This window comes from Ranitomeya imitator, chromosome 2 (assembly GCF_032444005.1).
Source record: "Ranitomeya imitator isolate aRanImi1 chromosome 2, aRanImi1.pri, whole genome shotgun sequence".
Classification (NCBI taxonomy): Eukaryota; Metazoa; Chordata; class Amphibia; order Anura; family Dendrobatidae; genus Ranitomeya; species Ranitomeya imitator.
The window spans coordinates 269,607,756-269,613,879 of NC_091283.1; positions in this window are offsets into that span (position 1 = coordinate 269,607,756).

Below are 6,124 nucleotides of genomic sequence, written 5' to 3' on the forward strand. Positions count from 1 at the left end.
ATGAACCTGTCAAAAACTGAACTCATTGGGTTTCCTCCCTCCACTAACCTACCTGTGCCCGACCTTGCCATCTCCATGTGTCATTTTATCATTAGTCCTCAGCAGCATGCCCACTGTTTTGGGGTCATACTTGATTCCGAGCTTTTATTCACCCCCCACATCCGATCACTGGCTCGCTCTTGTCATCTACACCTCAAAAACATTTCTAGAATTCGACCTTTTCTTACTTTCAACTCTGCAAAAATCTCTTACTGTTTCTCTTAGTCATTCTTCTGGACTATTGTAACTCTCTACTAATTGGTCTCCCTCTTACCAAACTCTCCCCTCGCCAGTCTACCACCCTGCCTGTGCCCTCCACGGTTCAGCACCACCCTACATCTCCCTTGACTCAGTCTACCACCCTTCCTATGCCTTCCACGGTTTAGCACAACCCTACATCTCCCTCTCCTCAGTCTACCACCCTACCTGTGCCCTCCACGGTTCAGCTTCACCCTACCTGTGCCCTCCACGGTTTAGCACCACCCTACATCTCATTCGCCTCAGTCTACCACCCTTCCCATGCCCTCCATGGCTCAGCACCACCCAACATCACCCTTGTCTCAGTCTACCACCTTTCCCATGCCTTCCATGGTTCAGGGCCACCCTACATCTTCCCTCGTCTCAGTCTACCACCCTAGCTGTGCCCTCCACAGTTCAGCACCACTCTACATCTAACTCGTCTCAGTCTACCACCCTTCCCATGCCCTCCACGGTTCAGCAACACCCTACATATCCTCCCTCGTCTCAGTCTACCACCCTGACTGTGCCCTCCACGGCTCAGAACCACCCTACATCTCCTTCGACTCAGTCTACCACCCTACCTGTGCCCTCCATGGTTCAGCCCCACCCTACATCTCCCTCGCCTCAGTCTATCACCCTGACTGTGCCCTCCACGGTTCAGCACCACCCTACATCTCCCTCGTCTCAGTCTACCACCATGACTGTGCCCTCGACGGCTCAGCACCACCCTACATCTCCTCCATCGCCTCAGTCTACCACCCTTCCTGTGCCCTCAGCACCACCCTACATCTCCTTCGCCTCAGTCTATCACCCTGACTGTGCCCTCCATGGTTCAGCACCACCCTACATCTCCCTCGTCTCAGTCTACCACCCTTCCCATGCCCTCCACGGCTCAGCACCACCCTACATCTCCCTCATCTCAGTCTACCACCCTTCCCATGCCCTCCACGGCTCCGCACCACCCTACATCTCTTCCCTCGCCTCAGTCTACTGCCCTGCCTGTGCCCTCCACGGTTCAACAACACCCTACATCTCCCTCGCCTCAGTCTGCCACCCTATGTCTCCTCCATCATCTGTCTACTACCCTTCCCATGCTCTCCGTTCTGCTAATGACCGGACGTTAACATCCTCAATAATCAGAACCTCCCATTCCCGTCTCTAAGACTTCTCTTGTGCTGCTCCAATTCTTTGGAATGCACTACCCAGGACACTTTGATTAATCCCTAACACCCACAGTTTTAAGGGTATGTGCACATGACAGGATTTTCTAGCAGAAATTTCCGGACAAAAAAACTGACATTTCTGCCAGAAATCCGCATTCGTTTTTTGCGCTTTTTCCCCCCCCCAATGCATAGAATAGCGGGAAAAACGTGAAATATCCGCAAAATTAATGAACATGCTGCTTTTTTTTACTGCAATGCGTTTCTTTTGTGGAAAAAAACACATCATGTGCACAAAAATTGCAGAATGCATTCTAAATTATAGGATGTATATATCTGCAGTTTGTTATGCGTTTTTATCGTGAAAAAAACGCGAAAAAACCTGAACGTGTGCACATACCCTGAGTGCACTGAAAATGCATTTCTTCAACCTGACCTATCGCCTCAACACATTAAACTAACTATCCCAGTGTGGCCATTCAAAATTTTCACCATAACCAGGACCCTCCTATCTTGTTCTCACACTCTGTCTGTACTTTTACACATTCCGGTTGGTTACCGGTTCATGCAACATTACATGAACACCCGATTTATTACATTGATGGTCGGACCGTACAATGAAAGCAATTATAACCATTCACCTCACGTCCCGAACCCCCTTCCCCCCCCATTTCCTCACTGCTCCTGTAACTGGAGATCGGGGCCCTCACTGCTCCTGTATCTGGTGATTTATGTCTTTTATTGTCTGTACAAGTCCCCTCCAAAATGTAAAGTGCTGCGGAATATGTTGACGCGATAGAAAAAATTATTATAATACCCAGCGCGCCATCTAGTGACATCATTGCATCATGTAGTGACACCATCGCGCGCCTGCTGTGCTGAGACTCAGACACACAACAGGAGAGGAGGGGAGAGGAGGATGACGACAGAGGGGAGAACCTAGAGGCGAGAGGATGACAGAGGGGAGAGGAGGACTGTCAGGAAATGGAAAGAAGTTCTGATTACTTCAATTACACATGCAGAACTCTCAGCTGCAGTATCCTCTACCTGCCAGCACAAGGCTGGAATTCTAAGCCACTCTTTCTCCCTCACCCTGCTATACAGCCTTAATGTGAGACAAGCCTGCCAGCTTCACTGAAGAATTTATATGTCCCTGTGCTGCGAAAGCCTGCCTCTCCCTAAAACCCCTCACTCACCTGATACTGGCTGAAACTGGTATAGCAAGCATGAGATTCTATTGTTCTTTTAAGATTATGTATACTGGCAACGACCCGGGCTGGAGATATAAGGATTATATATTCCGGATGTCCATCGAGAGATCTATAGCTCACGGAAATCGCTAGGAGTTAAACCCTACGAGTGGAAGGAGCGTGTTTCTCCGTAAGCGGGTCATGTAACTACGCCGTGTTTACACTTAAAAGAATCCCCCCTGACGTGGTGCACATCCTGATCATGGTGTCGTTTGTATACGAGGTTCATACAGGGAGCCGTGTATAAAAATGGTCGGTCATAGCTCTAAGAAAGGGGAGGATTCAGCCCCTGAATGAGGTCACCACAGGGGGGAGTGCCTTGGTTTTGAGCTGGGAGATAACCGAGTGGGACATCAGTCTTCCAGTCTTTTGTCTAGCTGCGAGACAGAGGTGATGCATCTACATATATGCTCGCCCATCCCCAACAGCACACAGCGAGAGAGAGACCAGTACTGAAAATGTGCATGATTTGTATTGAGAATGCATGAAAAACCGGATTCGGTGGCTGGATTCTTCTGTTCACAAGTCAGTTTCATCCGTTCATTGCTGGAACCGTCACTTTTTCGCCGCACAGAAATAACGTTCCTCTGAACGTTTTCTCCATCCGCCGGAAAATTCGTTTTGGACGGATGCGGCAAAGAAAGGATGAAACGTGTGACCATCAGGCACAATCCGGCGCTAATATAACTCTATGAGAAAAAACCTAATCCGGTGGAAAAAGCAGATCCGTTTTTTTAAAAAAGTGCCTGAAGGAAAAAACCTGATGTGTGAAAGTAGCCTAAGTGTTCTCTTCAACTTTAATCCCATTTTATTTGTAATTGTACTGTACATACGATACTTGTCTTCTTTATATCTTTTTTTATACTTCTGTAAACACTGCCTACCTTTTTGGAGTAAAATATAAAATTACTAGCTTTGTCTCTCCTTGCTATATAACATATGATCACATCCTCTGAAGCGAATTACGCTACTCATCTGGGTTGGCTTCGGACCTGTTAATAATTAAGAAATCGGAGCTGGTGGCAGCGGAATTTGTCTTGTGCATTTGGGAGGCTTGATAACAACGGCGTTGATAATTGTTGTTCCAGCCTGAGTGGGTGTAGTTATATCGCCCTCGCTGCAGTGAGCCCATTAGCCAGTACATAGTAAGGCAGCCTTTCTGGCGACTAATTACCCTAGGTGCAGTACCCGGTCTGACCGGAGGGTAAGCGGGCGCCAGAGAGCTGCAAGTTCCAAACCTGAACTGGGAAGTGGGATACAGATAAATCCCCTTCAGAAAGAACCAGGGGCAACCAAACAATCCCCGGTTCATGACAAGTTGGTGTGAGTGGTGGGGATGATAAGGGAATCCTCCTCGTGAAGTATGACAAGGACAACGACGACAGGGGGGAGAGGACGACGACGACGACAACAGGGGGAGAGGAGGAGGACGACGACAGGGGGAGAGGAGGAGGACGACGACAGGGGGAGAGGAGGAGGACGACGACAGGGGGAGAGGAGGAGGACGACGACGACAGGGGGAGAGGAGGACGACGATGACAGGGGGAGAGGAGGAGGACGACGACGACAGGGGGAGAGGAGGAGGACGACGACGACAGGGGGAGAGGAGGAGGAGGAGGACGAAGACAGGGGGAGAGGAGGAGGACGACGACAGGGGGAGAGGAGGAGGACGACGACATCAACTGAGGGGAGAGCCGGGAGGGAGGACGACAGAATGGTGAACCCAAAGGGAGGAGGGAAACACAATGGAGAGCCCAAAGGGAGGAGGGAAACAGAATGGAGAGACGAAAGGGAGGGCAACAGAATGGAGAGCCCAAAGGGAGGAGGGCAGCAGAATGGAGAGCCCAAAGGGAGGAGGGCGACAGAATGGAGAGCCCAAAGGGAGGAGGAAAACAGAGGGGAGAGTACAGAGGGAGGAGGACAACAAAGGGTGGAGGACGAAGGGAGGACGACAGAATGGAGAGCACGAAGGGAGGAGGATTACAGAATCGAGAGCCCAAAGGGAGGATGAAGACAGAATGGAGAGCCCAGAGGGAGGACGATGACAACAGAGGGGAGAGCCTGGAGGAAGGACGACTGCAGGGAGAGCCCGGAAGAAGTACAACAGAGAGGAGAGCCTGGGAGGACGACGACAGGGGGAGAGGACGACGACATCAACTGAGGGGAGAGCCGGGAGGGAGGACGACAGAATGGTGAGCCCAAAGGGAGGAGGGAAACACAATGGAGAGCCCAAAGGGAGGAGGGAAACAGAATGGAGAGACGAAAGGGAGGAGGGCAGCAGAATGGAGAGCCCAAAGGGAGGAGGGCGACAGAATGGAGAGCCCAAAGGGAGGAGGGCAGCAGAATGGAGAGCCCAAAGGGAGGAGGGCAGCAGAATAGAGAGCCCAAAGGGAGGAGGGCGACAGAATGGAGAGATGAAAGGGAGGAGGGCAACAGAATGGAGAGCCCAAAGGGAGGAGGGCAGCAGAATGGAGAGCCCAAAGGGAGGAGGGCGACAGAATGGAGAGCCCAAAGGGAGGAGGGCAGCAGAATGGAGAGCCCAAAGGGAGGAGGGCAGCAGAATAGAGAGCCCAAAGGGAGGAGGGCGACAGAATGGAGAGATGAAAGGGAGGAGGGCAACAGAATGGAGAGCCCAAAGGGAGGAGGGCAGCAGAATGGACAGCCCAAAGGGAGGAGGGCGACAGAATGGAGAGCCCAAAGGGAGGAGGGCAGCAGAATGGAGAGCCCAAAGGGAGGAGGAAAACAGAGGGGAGAGTAGAGGGAGGAGGAGATTAACAAAGGGGAGAGCCCGAAGGGAGGACGACAGAATGGAAAGCCCAGAGGAAGGAGAACAATGACAACAGAGGGGAGAGTACAGAGGGAGGAGGAGGACAACAAAGGGTAGAGCCCGAAGGGAGGACGACAGAATGGAGAGCACGAAGGGAGGATTACAGAATCGAGAGCCCAAAGGGAGGATGAAGACAGAATGGAGAGCCCAGAGGGAGAAAGACAATAACAGAGGGGAGAGTACAGAGGGAGAACAACAAAGGGGAGAGCCCAAAGGGAGGACGACAGAATGGAGAGCCCGAAGGGAGGATTACAGAATGGAGAGCCCAAAGGTAGGACGATGACAACAGAGGGGAGAGCCTGGAGGAAGGACGACTGGAGGGAGAGCCCGGAAGAAGTACAACAGAGAGGAGAGCCTGGGAGGGGGGACGATGACAAAGGGGAAAGCCCATAGGGAGGGGAAGGAGGGAGGATGACAGCAGAGAACCCGGAGGGAGGACGACAACGACAGAGGAGTCTGGAAGGAGAAGAATAGAGGAGTCGAGGCGGTCCAGCATTGATGCCCCGAATCTTTTCTAGTAGGAGAGATTTTGGAGTAGCGTGGCAATAGATAGATGAGGGGGTTAGACTCAGCGCCGGACGTTTTGTGGCACAGATGAGGGGGGGTTA